The following is an 18,313-nucleotide window of genomic DNA, read 5'->3' on the forward strand; positions in this document are numbered from 1 at the left end:
CCTGGTGCCTTAACCTAACCTCCCCCTACCTGCACCCTAAACCTAACCCTGCCACCTTAGCATACCTCCCAACTTTTCAGTAGCAGCTCGTGTACGCGCCTGAAAAGGGGGCAGGCCTTCATTAAAAGGGGGTGTGACCTCATGGAAAAGGGGATGGAGCCTCGCGGCATCCCCTTTCGAGTGACTGTGGGGGCAAATCGGGGTCCTGGGCTGCCCCCAGGCTCCCCCTAGACTATGAATAGATGCCGTGGGTATGCGCACAGCATCTATTCCCCCCCTGCTCTGGTATGCAGAGCAGCGGTGTGTGCTCCCCCCAGCTTCCCCCCCACCGCGGGACACTGCAGCTTGCGGGTGGGACAGTCCCAGAAAAACAAAACTGTCCCACTGAATGCAGGACAGTTGGGAGTTATGCCTTAGTGCCTAACCTTCCCCCTAGTGCCTAACCCTCCCCCTAACCTTCGGGTTGCCGGGGGTCGGGAATCCTGCTCCTGCATTAGGACCGCCAGCATCCCTTTTGTCAAGATACTGAACGTATCCCTTACTGATATATACTCTACTGTATATTGTATCACTATTCTAACTCATAGGATGCAATATATATTCCCACTGCAATGCAAGTGCTGATCTGTATTATACTGTATATGATATCACTGTTATCCCTCATGCTCTGTAATCAGGGCCGGTGTAAGGTTTCAGGGCGCCCTAGGCAAAAGTTCACAATGTCGCCCCTGCTTCCCTCAAACTCTCCTCCCAGCCCTTCACACATATCCACATCAGGGGGCCCATTTATCAATGATCCCCGCGTCAAAAAACAGGACTTCCACGCGAGAACACACTGATTCCGCGAGACCTGCGGAATCAGTGTTATTCTTGCTCGCGCGAGGCCGAATAGGGCGGCCTCACGCTGATTTTACCTCGCACCTACATGAGGTGCGAGGTAAAATCAAACAGCGGGGACTCGCGCGCGGGGTCTCAGGGATACCCGCGTGTGGAATCCCCGCTAAATTAATCCCGTCCAGCGTGCCAATTAGCCGCGCTTATTGAACATGCCCCTTTGTGTTTGGGAGCACTTGTCCCTCACTCACCTCTCTCAGGAGCCTATTCGTCAAAACATAATTATCACTTATGATAATTATGGTTGGAACTCGCTGAGGGTTTAAACACAGTTTAAGAGGAATTCATCATGCCTCCTGCCCTAAACGATCACTTCCGGCAAACTGCCATTTCCACTAAGCAGCTTTTTCGGAAATGAAAAACTTTTCATAGGCTGGGAAGAGAGACCAGTTCCAACTTAAGAAAGAGGAACTAACAAGTAATTCAGAAGCGGGCGCTAGAGGATGGCTTTTCTGAAGCAGCTGTATGAAAGAGAGGCTAGTCGCTATCTGTGGTGGAGAATCTAAAGCTGCATACACACGTAAAGATTTTCTGTCCAACCATCCAACTAGTTGATTGGTTGGAAAGAAAATCTGGTAACGTATGGGAGTAAATGATGATCAGCAATTTGCTCCTAAATGCCAGAAAACAGATGAAAATGGTCGTCAGACAAGTTTGTTAAATGTTTGATCTAAACTATTTGTTCAAACAACAGTTTTTGTCCATTTTCCGGCGTTTGGGAGCAAATTGCTGATCGTCAGTTACTGCCATACGTTACCAGATTTTTATTCCAGCCAATCAACTAGTTGGATGGTTGGACAGAAAATTTTTACGTGTGTATGCAGCTTAAGTTGCGCTATGTATCTTGTGCCATATGGTGAAATAAAACAGGTGTATGAGGACACCTCTGTACTGCTTGTTTCTCAGTAGCAGTTTTTTTTTTTTTTGTCTTTACTGTTCCATTTAAAATTTAATCTAATGGGAAAAAAGCAAATAGAATACTAAGGAGTATCATTAAATATTGCAGCATATTCCCCTAGAAACACCCATGTTCGCAAATATTAAGTATACCCCAAATGTACTATGGAGGGATTGTCGCAGATATCTCCAGTATCTGCTGCGGTCCCTCCATTTTCGGCAGCAGGCACAACCCCTAAAGGTTTCTATGGGGTATGCCAAGCCCTGGACGATGGCATTGTGCTGCTGCCTATTGAATACACTGAGCAAAATTTACCCCCGGCAATGCCCCCTGCATATGCGTAATCTGTAGACCGCACATGCACAGGAGTCCCGACAGAGTGAAGAGACCGCTAATGCCACTTCACTCCGAGCACATCGCAGGGATGGGTTCTTTTCAGAGCCCCTGTCCTGCATGTGCAATTGAATACATTTGAGCGGTGATGTATACTAATTGCATGAAATCAATTAATGTGAAAGTGTTATTCCATGTAAATTAGGCTATTCAATCCTACAAAACAAAAGACGTAACCAAAAGAAAAGAATTAGATCACATTGCCTTTAATACCCTATTTAACACTGTGAAATTGCTGGCCGTATGTAGGAATGTGCCAATCCACATGGGTTTTCTTAGCAGCCTGTCAGTTTATTTCTGCTGCTATTACAGTAATAGCACAACCATCCACAGCACTACAGACACTAGGTGGCGCCATATAATAATATAACCTATAGGTAATGACAGGACATGCAGTGTACCACAATTCCCAGATAACTAATACCCCTTTTACACCGGAGCTAAAACCTGGGTTTTTGAAGGGTTAACCCGGGCAGCTCCCTGGTGTAAAAGGGCAGAGGGTTGGATCGCCGGGTCGAGTGACCCGGCAATCCAACCCAGGTAACTAGCAGGGTTTAACACGGGCGTAGCCCGTGAAACCCTGCTATGGGAACAGCGCACTCCGGGTCATGAAGACCTGGAGTGCGCTGCTAGCCGGCCGATTGGTCCGGCTTCAGTGGCGCTTGGAGATGACGTCATCTCCAAGCGTCCACTTTCACTCCGCAAAAGCCGGGTCTATGCAGACCCGACTGTGGTGTGAGCGGCGCTGACTCGGGAATATCCCGAGTCAGCGCCGGTAAAATTCCGTGTCTGATCCGGATAGGAACTTTGTTCCAACTCCGGGTCAGACCCGGAATTTAGGTGGAAAAGGGGTGCAAGTATTGTAGTACTATATTAAGAGCCCCAGAGATGTACGCTATTCCAATGTTTATGCCTTTGAGCGATAATTGGCAATATACGTGTGCATCTGAGTCACACTGCAGATGCAGGTACACTACCAAAGTCGCTTGCAGCGACTTATTTACTCGCAGTGTAAATGACAGTCGGTGAGCATTTGGGAGAGATAACTGGCAGTGGCGAGAAAGAACGCTGGCAAGTCTCACCCATTTAGTGGGCGTGTCACACCCTGCAGATGCGATCCCGTACTCTAAAAAATGCCTCCGCGTCTCAGCTCCCGCAGCCATCCTGAGCGACCATATGCTTACACAGAAGACCGATAATCGAAGGATCATACGACTGATGCTGCATCTATGATTGGCGTCACTAGGGGGGTGCGGACCGCACCAGGTGACATCATCCGAGGGAGCGACCCCAAAATAGCAGAGCTGCTCTGCTATTTTGGTGTCACCATCTCAGATGGTGTCACCGACCAGCAGAAAGTCAGAGAGTGGCTGTGGGCTGCCCCAGCAGCTGCCGGAGCGCTGGGTAAGCCCGTTGTGTGCAGAGATCGGGGGGCACAACATGCGGTCACTCCCCCAAGATCGGCACACATAAGGGTCGCTCCCTTGCTCACCTTAGGCGCTCCAAAGAAGTCCTATCAGCCGCACCTGGTGTAACCCAAGTGACACCGCTGCATCTTTCTTGGATTTGTAAGGCCGCCAGTGGGCGCCTCAATCCTCGGCGTCTGCGACATTTACATATTTTCGCTCAGCAGCTGCGTACGGGATCACTGCTACGATGGCATCAGCCTACATCTCCGAATCCGGCACTCTATTCCTGGTACGCTTCCAGTTCATTCATAAAACATAAACATATACTAAGTAGCACAGATTCTCAAACTCGGTCCTCAGGACCCCAAACAGTGCATGTTTTCCAGGTCTCCTCACAGAATGACAAGTGAAATAATTAGCACCACCTGTGGATCGTATAAAATGTGTCAGTAAGTAATGAATACACTTGTGCACCTGCTGGGTGACCTGGAAAACATGCACTGTGTGGGGTCCTGAGGACTGAGAACCACTGGCATATAGCAGTGGTTCTCTAACTCATTCCTCAGGACCCCACACAGGTCACGTTTTCCAAGTCACCCAGCAGGTGCACAAGTGTATTCATTACTCTCTGACACATTTTAAAAGATACACAGGTGGTGCTAATTATTTCACTTGTGATTCTGTGAGACCTGGAAAACATACAATGTTTGGGGTCCTAGACCTGGAAAACATGCAATGTTTGGAGTCCTGAGGACCAAGTTTGAGATCCTGTGCTATATAGTGTATATAATACTATCCTACCGTCCAACATGACCCCTTCCATCAGATACACAATGCTCTGCTCCTGGACTTCCCATCCAATTTATAAATGCAGCCACTTGTGTTGAACTAGTAAATTGACGACAAGGGTGTTTCAAGTTCAACACAGGTGGTTGCAATATTAAATTAAAAGTGAAGTCCAGTAGCGGAGCATTTTGCAGCTAATGGTACGGGCAGGGCCGTAACTGGGGGGGGGGGGCTAGAGGTGCACGTGCACCGTAATGCAGGGGGTGAAAAAGGGCTGACTCAGCCCCTGCACACCCCGTGTAGTCTTGCAGTGCACAGTGATTGGGGGCTGCAGATTCCGTGCAGACTAGCCATCCGCATGGGCTCTGCTGAAAACGTCCATCCAAAAATGGCTGCCGCCAATGTGGAGCAAGATGCTAGAGGTCCTACTGGAAGTGCCGGGAACGCTGGCGCTGTCGGCAGCAGATGCAGAAAGCTGCATCTTCTCCCGTGAACCCCCCTAGCAATGAACATAAACCCCATGGCAATGAGCATAAAACCCCCTGGCAACAAACATAAACCCCATGGTAACGAGCATGAAACCCCCTGGCAACAAACATAAACCCCATGGTAACGAGCATGAAACCCCCTAGCAATGAGCATGAAACCACCAACAACAAGCATGGAATCCCTGGTAATGAGCATAAATCCCCTGACAACGAGCAGGTCATTTTAAAGTAATTAGAAGCCTTACTGTGGGGCAAATATGTAAGTGGCACTATGGTAATGGGCATTACAGTGTGTGACATAATGTGTAATGGGCATTATGGTGTGTGGAATAATGTAAGTCACTATACCAGGGCCGTCTGACTAGTGCACTGCCTTATGGAGGAGCAAGGACAAAATCCAGGTATGGGAAAGGACGGGGCGCAAAATTACTGCCTTGCACCGGGTGACAGATATCCTAGTTTCGGCCCTGGTACGGGTAATGGTGGAGGGTATGTACTATTGATGATAGCTCCGCTGCTAACCCGCTACCTCTCCCGAACGAGCGCTGCTTTTGAGCGCAGCTGCCATTTTGCTGGAGATCAGCACACACATGACACTAAAACAGTCAGCCGCCCCCACAGCGCAACACGGAAAAGGCGCTGGCTTCACTCTCTAGCAGACATCGCAGCTGCCGCCAGGCCGCCACCAATGACGAGGAAGGAGGAGGGCGCTGTGCACGCGGAAGCAGCCCGCGAGCCGGGGCAAGGGAGGGAGGGCGCGGGCGGGTGTTGGAGGAGCCTCCGGCCAATCAGGTGGATGGAGGAACGTGCCTGCTGCTGACGTCAGTCGGGGCGGCAGCCAATCGGACGCGACTAGGCCCGAGTGCCAGAGAGGAGTGAGGACAGGTCCGGGGGAGACGCGAGCCGACGGGGGCGACAGCGGAGGAGCCCGTATCTTCCCGTATCGCGATATACTTCCCGACTGCCAGTGGGAGGGGCATAAAGACCTCGCGCCCGCCCTGCTGATAGCCAGGTAGGGACCGGGAAGCGCACGATATGACGTGTGATAGGTCTGCAGTTATGATGTTTGGCCGGAATTGAACCTTTAGTATCACGGTCTCGCCGCACTTATAGGTGTAGACCGCTACCGCTAGTGTATTCCTTACATGTATGTATGTATGTATGTGTCATGATGGCTATGTATCTATGTGTGTATATGCAGATATGTGTGTATAAAATATATATATATATATATATATATATATATATATACACACACACATACACTGTGTGTATATAAACATCTATATTCTGTCTATGACTGTTTGGGTATAGAGGTGTGTATGTGTGTATATATATATGGTGTAATGTGTGTGTGTGTGTGTGTGTGTGTGTGTGTATATATATATATATATATATATATATATATATATATTACACACGTGTGTGTATCTCGGTACTTGCTAACACACATACACACCAGGTACGGAGGGAGCGGTAGAGATGGATAATATACAGATAATGGAGGGTAGAAAGACATATATTGCAATATCTAGCTTGTTGTATTAAATTCAGTCACATTATAGATTTAAAATCCTAATTACTACGATAAATATATTTTTAGTTTGTCAGTAGTATGTTGTTGTGTTTTTTTTATATATTTTTTTTTAATTAGAGTGTGATTAAGGAGCGAGGTAGCTGTGAGCATTGACGCCTTGCAGTTCTGGGGCCATGGGTTTCGTCGCAACCCTAACTGTGTAGAGTTTGCATTTTCTCTCCTGCGATGCCTCAACCGAGGATCGCAGAAATCCAACATGTTGTATTTTGGCGATTTGACGATCGCGATTAAAAAATGATCGCAATGGTCAAATCGGGGACATTTGCATTTGCAAATGTCAGCGATCCTGCGATGGATCGCTGAACATCGATGGTGGGCGATCGGAAATTTCCGATCGCATCCCTGCATCGCGATGATCCGTTGCAGATGTATGGGCACCTTTAGGTTTCCTCGCACAGCCTGGAAATATACTAGTAGCTTATTTGGCTGATGATGAAAGTGACCCGTGTTTGTGTGGAAGAGACCTTGGAGTGTAAGCTCCACTAGGGCAGGAAGTGATGTGACAGATTACACAGTGTCTGCTAAGGGCTGTGCACTGTTATTGGTGCTAATGTTCTAAAACTTAATAACCAACAAGGGAGACTGAAATGGAATAGCTTAAGGGGCCCATACATTCTAAGCTGTATCAGGGCAATTCCCCATGTGTGACCAGCTCTGGGCAATATTCTGCTGATAAACCTTGGGTCCTCAACAAAGGCAGACAGAACAGAGCTCCTGGTTAATGCCCTAAAACATAACCTTTAATTCATACATTAAAAATATATAGAAGTCAACACAGACAAAACAACGAGCTAAGAAAATTTTTAAAATGTATTCTGATAGATAGCAGATACGACATGTACTGTAAGAAGTGTCCAAGTATATAGAAAATGTGCAAAACATGTATGTGCATATAAATAGTGACAGTAGTGTTATTCACATGGAGAGTGAATATTGGCGAAAGTATAAAGAAGAAATGCAGAGATTAACAGTAAAAATACACAGTTTAAAAGTACACCAAGAAATCAGACCTGAGACCAATCCGTATCTGCGTATGTTATGTTTTAGAGTCTTAAGGTGTGCCCCATTAACTAGGAGCTCTCTTCTGTCTGCCTTTGTTGAACACTGTTTATGTGCTCTTAGGGTGCACCCTTGCTATGATCTTTGTGCCCATAATATATTTATCTGCCTACTGAAACATTCCTGAAACGGAGAAACTCATTCTAGATGTCTATCGAATTTTTTGACATAACCTACATTATTTAAACGGATCTCTTACCTCGGTGCGGTGTACATTTTTCCTCCTTTTCTCTTCCCCCCCCCTACCCCATTCTATCTTTATTTAGACCAAACCTTGGGTCCTGCCATTTATGTGGATGTTACTTTGACATGTTCCACTTACCTAAACATTGTTGCAGACCAAGTACACCCCTTCAACGGTATTCCCTGATGGCAGTGGCTTCTTTCAGCAGGATTATGCTCCCTGCCATACTGCAAAAAAAATGTTTAGGAATGGTTCGAGAAACACCACAAAGAGTTCAATGTGTTGACTTGTCCTCAAAATTCTCCAGATCTCAATCCCATCGAGTGTCTGTGGGCTGTGCTGGAAAGACAAGTCTAAGCCATGGAGGCCCCGTATAGCAACTTGCAGGACTTTAAGGATCTGCTGCTAACATCTTGGTGCCAGTGAAGTCCATGCCCCGGTGGGTCAGAGCTGCTTTGGTGGCACAAGGGAGACCTACATAATATTAGGCAGGTGGTTAAAATGTTATGGCTGATTGGTATTTGTCACTGTATAAATGTTAATAAATAATCCAGAGGGAAGTCTACCCCTGGTGGTAGAGGCATCCAGTTTATGTTTGCATCAACAAACAAACAAACCTCCTTACAGTTGATAGAATTATAGTTTTCAGATTTCTCAGAAGGCGATGTTCCGTATTGCATTAAAAGGGAAGATAAGCACAATAGCGTAATACAGACAAGATGTTAAACACCCCCCACGTGTCCAGATGAGTCGTTTCTTCAGGTTTAGAGTCCCACAGTCCAGTATATAGCACCAAAGTGTCATGAACAAGCCTAATATCAAGTGCAGAAGCTTACATGTATGCTTACTTCATCACAATGTTTACTGACACATAAGGGCTTCTTTACGGGTCTTCTGACTTCCAAGGTAGGTACACCATACAATAAAGTATTTACCTCGGTTAAAAGTAGAACCAAAACAAATCAGGTGACAGTGTTCTTAGTATAAAACAAAGATTTATTGATAAAAATTAGAGCAGGTATCCATACCACACAGTTGGATACATTACATACTCCACATAAATGGGCAAATGACACCCGGGTATCCCATTTGATTGCGGAATTGGACGAGTGGATCAAGGTACTGCTCCCTAAAACAAAAGAAAATGGCACTCCTATGTGTTTAAACTTACAAACTTGTGTTCATTCCAGAACCCTGCTCCTAACGTGCAGTTCCTTTTTTTAAGCCTGGGGTGTTGCTCTCTGCTCTCGATTTTACTAAAGAGATCAATTTGAAACTCACCCCCACACAAATCTAATCATAATTGCCGCCAGGAAGCCATTTTATACTAGTGCTAGCATCATCTAACTATATTATATCTATCTATGGCCCTCATTTACTAACGAGTTATCACCAAAACGAGTGATAAATGTCACTGTGTATGATAAATGGGGCTCCAGCCAATCAGCTCCCAACTGTCATTTTTCTGACAGTTGGGAGCTGATTGGCTGGAGCCCCATTTATCATACACAGTGACATTTATCACTCGTTTTGGTGATAACTCGTTAGTAAATGAGGGCCTAAATCTGGTCATGGTATTGTAAATAATTTGCAGTGTGTATGCGCTGATTGACTGATCTGCCGACCGTTTTATTTGTGCAGTGTGTACAGGGACACTATTTTTCCTTCGGTCACTGGGACAGATAAATAGGAGGATCGGAAGAAGCAATTGTATAGTGTAGTGTTCCCTCTAAACCCCAGGCAGGCTACTGAGGGTGTGGACAGGGGAGTCCCTGCGCGCACCTCCGGCACAGGCTCCCGAAGAGGGCAAGTGGCTGACCCTGGAGGGTGGTGTGTCCTTCCAGAGGTGCAGGGCTTCCCCCAAGCTCTTCCCTTAGGGTGAAAAGATGCTGCACTCATGCACCTTTTCACCCGGGGGAGATGGGTCACAGCAACTTTTCCCACCTGCGGGCCGCGGGTGAGGAAAGCACAGGGCAGGCTATTTTAGTGGGTCATCGCTAAAAGGGCAGGGCGCGTTTTGCCCATTTCAAATCTGGCAGGGCGCGACGCCCCACTAAAACAGCCTAGCAGGAACACTAGTGTGTACGTATGAATATCGGAAATTCTACACAACCTATTTCCAGGAATATTTTACTTCTTTGTGAATTAGACAAAACAAAACTAACATTTGATAATGTCTGACTTTTTTGTTTCTAAATATTTGAACAAGTCATGATTTGTGTTTGCTCCTTTAACCCTTTACAATCCATTGTTCAACTTTAGGCCAGTACGCAGTAGACGATGTCTAGGGTGTACCGACCTCGTAAGCAACGCCACCCGGCTGGGTGCTGGCATCGGCAAGTGCATATACACTTGCCGGTGACGGCGGGGGCCATGTTGCATTCGGCAGCATGGCCCTCGCTAACCATGTCGCCCGACGGGCGATGTCACTAACGATGCACAGGAGCATGCATCGTCGGCGACGTTGAGGGTACGCACTAGACGATGTGCTTGATATGTCCTCCGGTCTGGCAGGATCAGACGACATATAGTCTACTGTGTACGGCATTAGTCTTTGCTAACCTAATTTACAAACCTTGCTACAGTTTCCTTTGGGGCGGGAATTCAATTGCTTTCGCGTGCCTGATCGCCCTACTGAACTGACGGGGCATTATTCAAATGTTTCAGCTATTCACGCATGTTGCGTAAGGAGGCTAAACCTGTTTAGCTCACCCAAAAGAGTGACTTTTTGCTTATTTTCTGAATGCCACCTCAGGCAGGTGCGAGCAGAAATCAAGCCTAGCGGGAACACTAGTGTGTACTATCAAGCCCACCCGCAGAAACACTTGTATAGCTCCAACTGCCACTCAACAACAATGAAATTTCCCCACATAATATATTTATGTATCTTATGGGGGAATTCAATAGTTTTTTCTTTTTCTAATGAATGGGTACCCGACGGAGCAGTTCAATTGTTTTTGGGCACCCATTAACTATGGCGCTTGTCGCGCCCAAATAGACTGGGTTTAGTCATGTAAAGCGGCTAAACCCATCTAAAGTCCTGGTTAGGGCGCCCAAACCATGGATTTTTCGCAAATTTCTGCTTGCCAGCTCAGGAGACTGAGCAGAAATGTCGGTGCCGGTGGCATTCGCCCCCGAATGGAGCAACAAGTGAATTGCTCCGTCAGGTACCCCATAGAAGTGGCCGCCGGGGAAAACAATTGAATCGCTCCCTTATAGTTTCAAATGATCTTAACACACACACCCTCCATTAGTTTCTTGATGACTACATTAATTGCCCTTCATTCTTACAAATATTCCTGCCATACGGTATGTACAGTATTTATCAAAAGTGTTTAAAAATGTCACAGTAGGATTTTTCTTTTAACTAACATTTCCAGTCTACAAGGTTCATTGCTCCTCTGGTCTGATCAAACTTCCTAACACACTCTTAAGGGGCCTATCCACTAGGCGACCTGAAACAATGAATGGCCCACTCGTATTAAGTGACTCATTTCTGAATTTATCTACCAGGCTCTCTGCAGAAAGTGCCATTAAGCCATGCGAGCAGCATTTGCTTTCTTGTCTAAGAAATGCTCCTGTCGCTATTAGTCTGATATTGGTAATACTTCTTAATGCTACTTACTTTATATTCAAGCTTATCTATTGGCAAAATACACACATTCCTGTCACAGGATGTTGCCAAGGGTTGGGTGCGCAATCCCGGCACTGATGATGCCGGCGGTCAGTATCCCGGCAGCGTAATCCCGACGGTGGATATCCCGACGCATGCAGGTATGTATCCTAAGCCACCTTTCTCGCTGTCTAACACTAACCTTAAACCTAATACAATCGGGATCGTTGCCGTCGGGATGCTGACTGCTTTCGGGATTCCGGCACCGGCATTGTCTGCACCGTGATGGTGACTGCATCTCGTTGCCACAACCCTGATATACTCCCTCATCTCGTGCCTAGATTACTCCAACCTTCTGATGGTTGACTTTCCTCACTACCAGTAGCACCCTCCTAGAACTTATCCTAAAGACTGAAGCAATATTGATCTTTCTTTCTCGCCATTCTATAAATCCCTACACTGCCAGACCAGGCTCTACCTCAACCTTCACTCTTTCAAACGGCCTCTGAAATCCCACATCTTCTCCAGTGCCTGCCTACCCACCACCTGATGCACATACTATCATTCATCCCAACTGTCCTATAATATGCTGCCCATTTTATTTGCTGGTTATGATATGCTGGTCATTTCATTTCTGGGTGTTATATGCTGGTCATTTCATTCTTGGGAATAATATAATGGGTATGATATGCTGGTCATTTTATTTGCTGGGTATGATATGCTGGCCCAGTGTTCTCCCCAGAAAATTTCTCCAGCCGGGTGGCATCAAGAATAATAAAATGTTTTAAATCCTGACCTTATAATGATTTCAACTTGAAATACATTTTTTTATATTAATTCTCCTCTTCTTCTTAGAGGCCCAGTCGTCTGCAGCTTTTCATAAGCAAAGTCTGTAGGATCTGGTCCCTCTAGTGAAATTGGCATCAGGTTATTTAGTGCTGGCACCACAGAATTTTTATTTTTTTATACAGCTCCCAGATACTGACCCAACTTGCTGGTGTCACGACCAGGGCTGTGTGTGTCCAGGGCCAGCGAGCCTTACCTGTTCGGACGTTATTGCGGGGTCACTCTGGTGGGGGTGCGAGCATCTGGAGGTCAGCGCTGCACACCTCAGGGTTATGGAGGCACGGATTCCTGAATGCAGGTGTCAGTATGGGTCACACTAGGCAGTGCTGCAGCGCGACATGGGCGCCGCCATCTTGGATTTCATCAGGTGGCTCATTTCAGCCAATCCAGTCAGAGCATTATTGTGAGTCCTAGCAACCATTATGCACTTCCTTTGGTATTTAAGGGCTGCTGTGCAGTTCTTTCTTTGCCAGTGAAACGTTAATCCCAGTGCAAGCTGGGTACTAGTTCTCTGTGCTTCCTTGCTGTTACCTGCTCCAAGTTGTGTATCTTCAGACCCTGCTTGCTCTAGGCTCCAGCCACCCTTGTCAGACAGCAGTGCTACTCCAGGCTACCACCCCTAGGGGGAACTCCTGCTACTATCCGAACTGTCTGTGCTTCTCCTCGGTCACCCGATTACCAGTTGTCCGTTCCCCATGTACCTATCAGGTATAACTCTGTCTGGGTCTCCATCCGCCAGCGGGCAACTCATGAATAACACCCCCCTTAAACCTGCATCCTTCCTGTACCAGCAATCTGCCCTGAAAACTGCTCCTAGTTCCACTCCGGGTCCAAGTCCTCATCCACCCGTGACAGCTGGCAGAACAGAATTTTTTTTTTCTATACATCTACCAGTTACTGTCCGTGCTTTTATACAAGGGGAGGGATCTCTGCCCTCCAACAAGTGAATTGCTCCGTCAGGTACCCCATAGAAGTGGCCGCCGGGGAAAACAATTGAATCGCTCCCTTATAGTTTCAAATGATCTTAACACACACACCCTCCATTAGTTTCTTGATGACTACATTAATTGCCCTTCATTCTTACAAATATTCCTGCCATACGGTATGTACAGTATTTATCAAAAGTGTTTAAAAATGTCACAGTAGGATTTTTCTTTTAACTAACATTTCCAGTCTACAAGGTTCATTGCTCCTCTGGTCTGATCAAACTTCCTAACACACTCTTAAGGGGCCTATCCACTAGGCGACCTGAAACAATGAAAGTCTACCGTTCAGACCTTCAGGTCGCCGAGATGTGGTGCCCGCACTGAACTGCCTTCACTGAACGTCCTTCAGTGCAGGAGCCCGACCTCCTATCTCTGAACATGCCAAACCTGACGGGCATGTTCAGTAGACAGTCGGGGTCGGCAAGGACCCAGTGTGCACGTGCATCGCTGGTCCTTGCCGGCTATCCATTACACAACTTTGTGAGCAATGTGACCAAAACCTCCTGGTTTTGGTCGGATTGTTCACAAAGTTGTGTAATGGATAGGCCCCTTTACACCAAACGTTTGCGTGAAATATAATTCAGATGCTAATGTCACAGTTTGCCCACTGATAATATAATTCACCTGTACATTAGATATACGTATAGGAAATGATGAGTAATAAAAACTTAAAGTGAAGCAGAGTGTCATTTATAAAAGCACATACTTATCCAGTACCCCCTAACCAGAGAACAAATATACACTATGTCTACAAAACTGATTTGACCCCCCTGCGCAAGCAAAATGCATATCATTGCACACAAGTGGTCACTAATGTGGCGGTTTCAAGAAGAATTTTCGAGAAGAAGACTTGGTAGGGAGGCCATGCACTTGCAGTTTGACGGAAACAACAAATGTTTTTTATCAAGACGACAATGCCACCTGTCATGTTTCCAGGGTGAGCGCTGGACTGGTATACAGAAAATTCGGTAACCCGGATGGACTGTCCAGGTCAGAGTCCAGATCTTAACCCAATTGAGAACCTCTGGGACGAATTGGAGCGACGGGTGCGTTCTAGGCAGATTCAACCTTCTTCAGTGTCACAGTTGGTCACTGTACATAAGACCGGAATGGCAAAACATACCGCCTGCTGTTGTCCAGGATCTTGTGGACAGTTTGCCAAGAAGGGTGTCTGCAGTAACCACTGCCACTTTTGTCTACAGTGTATCTATTTAAATGCCTTTGAGTGGTACGCAAAGATCCCCATCCCTAGAGCTTGGAGGGAATAAATGTATTGCCCAGGCCCCACACTGTACTGGGCATGGTCTGAGGAACCCCTTGGCTTAATTTATTATCACCAGTCCCACATAGCATCAGGTGGGCTATGGTTGGTCCCCCAGTACTCAGCTAAGGGCGGTTTTGTTAAACCGTATTCAGCAACTTTGCAGAAATGTATTTATGTCTTTAATGTTGTTGCTTCAATCACTTTGGGGTGCCTGTACCTACTACAATCAGTATAATGCTGTATATAAATGTGTGGCCTGCATTGCTACGCTGTATTGTAGTATTGGCCATATTGTGTGAGTGCAAGGAGCTGTTATTATTTCTTATTACTTAGTGAAAGGATGTATAGCACTGCATGCTGTTTTGATGTTAGTTATGGACATATTATATGTGGTGTAAACTTTTGTCTGAAGCCTTTGCTTGTAATAAAGTTCATATCATAGTAATTAGTATGCTCTTTATACATTTACAGCATGAGGATTATATCAGGGATTTGCTGTTTGGATGAGTGTGTGAAGTTATAGGAGTTATGAGCCTGGCTTTTGCAATATGTCACTTCTATGGATCTAAACTTTGCTGCTCTGGCTTTGAGATACTCATTCACATATATGTGTACTGGCACTCTCCAAATACAAACTGTACCAGCATTTGAGAAAGACCATATTGTTAATGTGAGTTTTTTTTCCATTAAATGTTGGCGATTCATATGTATGTGCATGTACGTAGACATGGGTTTACTATGTGCTAGTGGGCTTGGACATATTCCTGCTCTATAGTAACAGATGTGGTGCAAGGCCGCATAATAATCCTGGCCCACTCGTATTAAGTGACTGATTTCTGAATTTATCTACCAGGCTCTCTGCAGAAAGTGCCATTAAGCCATGCGAGCAGCATTTGCTTTCTTGTCTAAGAAATGCTCCTGTCGCTATTAGTCTGATATTGGTAATACTTCTTAATGCTACTTACTTTATATTCAAGCTTATCTATTGGCAAAATACACACATTCCTGTCACAGGATGTTGCCAAGGGTTGGGTGCGCAATCCCGGCACTGATGATGCCGGCGGTCAGTATCCCGGCAGCGTAATCCCGACGGTGGATATCCCGACGCATGCAGGTATGTATCCTAAGCCACCTTTCTCGCTGTCTAACACTAACCTTAAACCTAATACAATCGGGATCGTTGCCGTCGGGATGCTGACTGCTTTCGGGATTCCGGCACCGGCATTGTCTGCACCGTGATGGTGACTGCATCTCGTTGCCACAACCCTGATATACTCCCTCATCTCGTGCCTAGATTACTCCAACCTTCTGATGGTTGACTTTCCTCACTACCAGTAGCACCCTCCTAGAACTTATCCTAAAGACTGAAGCAATATTGATCTTTCTTTCTCGCCATTCTATAAATCCCTACACTGCCAGACCAGGCTCTACCTCAACCTTCACTCTTTCAAACGGCCTCTGAAATCCCACATCTTCTCCAGTGCCTGCCTACCCACCACCTGATGCACATACTATCATTCATCCCAACTGTCCTATAATATGCTGCCCATTTTATTTGCTGGTTATGATATGCTGGTCATTTCATTTCTGGGTGTTATATGCTGGTCATTTCATTCTTGGGAATAATATAATGGGTATGATATGCTGGTCATTTTATTTGCTGGGTATGATATGCTGGCCCAGTGTTCTCCCCAGAAAATTTCTCCAGCCGGGTGGCATCAAGAATAATAAAATGTTTTAAATCCTGACCTTATAATGATTTCAACTTGAAATACATTTTTTTATATTAATTCTCCTCTTCTTCTTAGAGGCCCAGTCGTCTGCAGCTTTTCATAAGCAAAGTCTGTAGGATCTGGTCCCTCTAGTGAAATTGGCATCAGGTTATTTAGTGCTGGCACCACAGAATTTTTATTTTTTTATACAGCTCCCAGATACTGACCCAACTTGCTGGTGTCACGACCAGGGCTGTGTGTGTCCAGGGCCAGCGAGCCTTACCTGTTCGGACGTTATTGCGGGGTCACTCTGGTGGGGGTGCGAGCATCTGGAGGTCAGCGCTGCACACCTCAGGGTTATGGAGGCACGGATTCCTGAATGCAGGTGTCAGTATGGGTCACACTAGGCAGTGCTGCAGCGCGACATGGGCGCCGCCATCTTGGATTTCATCAGGTGGCTCATTTCAGCCAATCCAGTCAGAGCATTATTGTGAGTCCTAGCAACCATTATGCACTTCCTTTGGTATTTAAGGGCTGCTGTGCAGTTCTTTCTTTGCCAGTGAAACGTTAATCCCAGTGCAAGCTGGGTACTAGTTCTCTGTGCTTCCTTGCTGTTACCTGCTCCAAGTTGTGTATCTTCAGACCCTGCTTGCTCTAGGCTCCAGCCACCCTTGTCAGACAGCAGTGCTACTCCAGGCTACCACCCCTAGGGGGAACTCCTGCTACTATCCGAACTGTCTGTGCTTCTCCTCGGTCACCCGATTACCAGTTGTCCGTTCCCCATGTACCTATCAGGTATAACTCTGTCTGGGTCTCCATCCGCCAGCGGGCAACTCATGAATAACACCCCCCTTAAACCTGCATCCTTCCTGTACCAGCAATCTGCCCTGAAAACTGCTCCTAGTTCCACTCCGGGTCCAAGTCCTCATCCACCCGTGACAGCTGGCAGAACAGAATTTTTTTTTTCTATACATCTACCAGTTACTGTCCGTGCTTTTATACAAGGGGAGGGATCTCTGCCCTCCAGCCTTACACCGCCCCTGCGCTGTGATGGGCCCGAGCTGCACGACCCAGCACATCCCCCAGTCCCAATGCGCCGCGTCGCCCGGAACCCTCTCTAACCTGACCTGTCCTTATTGCCGGCGGACACAGAGCCTCCGATGGGAAGAACATGTGACATCAACGCAGCTCGGCGTCACATCAGTGTCCGTGGCAACAAAGAGACAGGTTGAGGGTGACCGGGCGATGGGATGTGGAGCATTGGGGCGTTGGAGAGTACCTGGCAGTAAATTATGGGATGCGGCGCATTGGGGCAGGGGGAAGTGTCGGGCGGTAGCTCTTTCTTGTTGCGCCTGCATCAAACAGCCTGGGGAGAACACTGCTGGCCATTTCATTTGCTGGATATGTTACTTATGCTGGCCATTTCATTTGCTGGGTATGATACGTATGCTGGCCGTTTCATTTGCTGGGTATGATACGTATGCTGGCCATTTCATTTGCTGGGTATGTTACTTATGCTGGCCATTTCATTTGCTGGGTATGATACCTATGCTGGCCATTTCATTTGCTGGGTATGGTAGCCATGCTGGCCATTTCATTTGCTGGGTATGGTAGCCATGCTGGCCATTTCATTTGCTGGGTATGGTAGCCATGCTGGCCATTTCATTTGCTGGGTATGGTAGCCATGCTGGCCATTTCATTTGCTGGGTATGGTAGCCATGCTGGCCATTTCATTTGCTGGGTATGGTAGCCATGCTGGCCATTTCATTTCCTGGGTATAATACCCATTCTTGCCATTTCATTTGCTGGGTATAATTTGCTGGGTATGATACATATGCTGGCCATTTCATTTCCTGGGTATAATTTGCTGGCATGATGTGCAATGAATGTGTGTTTTATAAACAACCTAATCAAAATCTTGTTTCATAATGATTATTGTTATTAATATGGGGTTATCTAATAAATTGATCTACTCTTTTATTAACTGTTTAATAATGTGTCCCTGTTAGATTATGAAAATGGGTCTGTAGTGTTCACTCCAGCGGCAGGCAGGGCGCCGGAGCTAAAGAGGGCACTTAAGTGCGCGTGCCCAAAAAGGGGGTGTGGTCATCAAAAAGGGGCGTGTCTATAAGCCGCATCCCCTTTTCATCACGTTTGGGGGCGTGCCCGGCACGTACGGGCACG

General features: G+C 46.5%; 1 protein-coding gene across 2 annotated transcripts in view; it reads left to right on the top strand.

Moving 5' to 3' along the window:
• The first annotated feature begins 5,635 nt into the window (after nucleotides 1-5,635).
• ZDHHC5 (zDHHC palmitoyltransferase 5) overlaps nucleotides 5,636-18,313 on the top strand; it is a 64,310-nt gene continuing 51,632 nt past the window's right edge. The window contains exon 1 of one of the 2 annotated variants that reach the window (XM_088473498.1): nucleotides 5,636-5,880. The gene's annotated coding sequence lies outside the window, so the exon portion shown is untranslated. The remainder of the gene's footprint in view (nucleotides 5,881-18,313) is intronic. The other variant, XM_088473497.1, reaches the window with a different exon arrangement.

This window comes from Taudactylus pleione, unplaced genomic scaffold, assembly GCF_031769625.1.
Source record: "Taudactylus pleione unplaced genomic scaffold, aTauple2 ptg000136l, whole genome shotgun sequence".
Classification (NCBI taxonomy): domain Eukaryota; kingdom Metazoa; phylum Chordata; class Amphibia; order Anura; family Myobatrachidae; genus Taudactylus; species Taudactylus pleione.